This window comes from Pollachius pollachius (assembly GCF_949987615.1).
Source record: "Pollachius pollachius genome assembly, chromosome: 6".
NCBI classification, from domain to species: domain Eukaryota; kingdom Metazoa; phylum Chordata; class Actinopteri; order Gadiformes; family Gadidae; genus Pollachius; species Pollachius pollachius.
In genome coordinates this window covers 25865492-25866714 of record NC_136939.1, presented here as the reverse complement: position 1 = coordinate 25866714, position 1223 = coordinate 25865492, and positions in this window count along the sequence as shown.

Genomic DNA, 1223 nt, shown 5'->3' with positions numbered 1-1223 from the left:
CTTAAAACACCATTTTCAGAAACTCATTCAAAAACATATTTACACTGTGAGAAATGTAGAATATGAGAATGTTGGAACCATCCACATAAATATCTTTACGACATGTACAGCTTTGCAAAATCATGTGAAGGTGATGCATAAAGGCCACTTGCAACAATGTTTAAAATATTTTCTTCTCTATTACTCACAACATAGGTTTAAAAACTATTAATTGATCCCATTTCAGAACACTGGTTTCTGTAACTAATTTAAACATATTTGCACTGGGAGGAAATGCCCAAAACAGAATAAAGTGCAAAAAAAATCGGTAGTAATGATTATGCTGCCGCATTGTGCTGTGATTTTTTTAAATAATAATAATAAAAGAAAAATAATAATATATATATATATGTATATATATATATATTCAAGTGTGCCAATGATTATGCTGCCCCGTGCCAGTGGTGGCACGCGTGCCTAGGGTTGCCGACCCCTGCTCTAGATGGTACCTCTATTAGCGGTACCCTGCCGCTAGATGGCGCCAGGGTACCGCTAATAAATTAATATAAAATGAATAAATAAATATTTTTTATATATATATATATATTTATATATATATTTATATATTTATTTATTATACATATCATATTTAAATCTAATGTATTATTAGATATATCTATAGTTATTATAATAATAATAATTATTGTAATTATTATTATTATTATTATTATTATTATTATTATTATTATTAATAACAATACATTCGATTTATATATTATATATTTTATGTAGCACTTTTCCATGAACTCAAAGACGCTTTAAAGATTGAACACAAAATGTATATTTAAATATTAAATTAATAATAATAATTTAATAAGAACGTGTATGAGTGAGAAGATAAGAAGTTACGTGCCATATCTCGTTCACAACATGATGCCTGGGGGGTAATCTGTGAGCCTTACTCATACATTCAACTAAATATATATGTATATAATATGTATACGGGAGACTCCAAACTTCTTTGGAATCAATGCAAGTGGGCGGAGTGTCCAAATCTGTGCGTCAGAGCCGCTACTCAATCGCTGCCTTCTTTTAGGAAGAGAGAGCAAGCGAGCGAGAGAGAGGGAGGGAGAGAGAGGGGGGGAGAGAAAGAGCGAGAGAGGGGGAGGAAGGGGGGGGGGAGAGAGAGAGAGAGAGAGAGAGAGAGAGAGAGAGAGAGAGAGAGAGAGAGAGAGAGAGAGAGA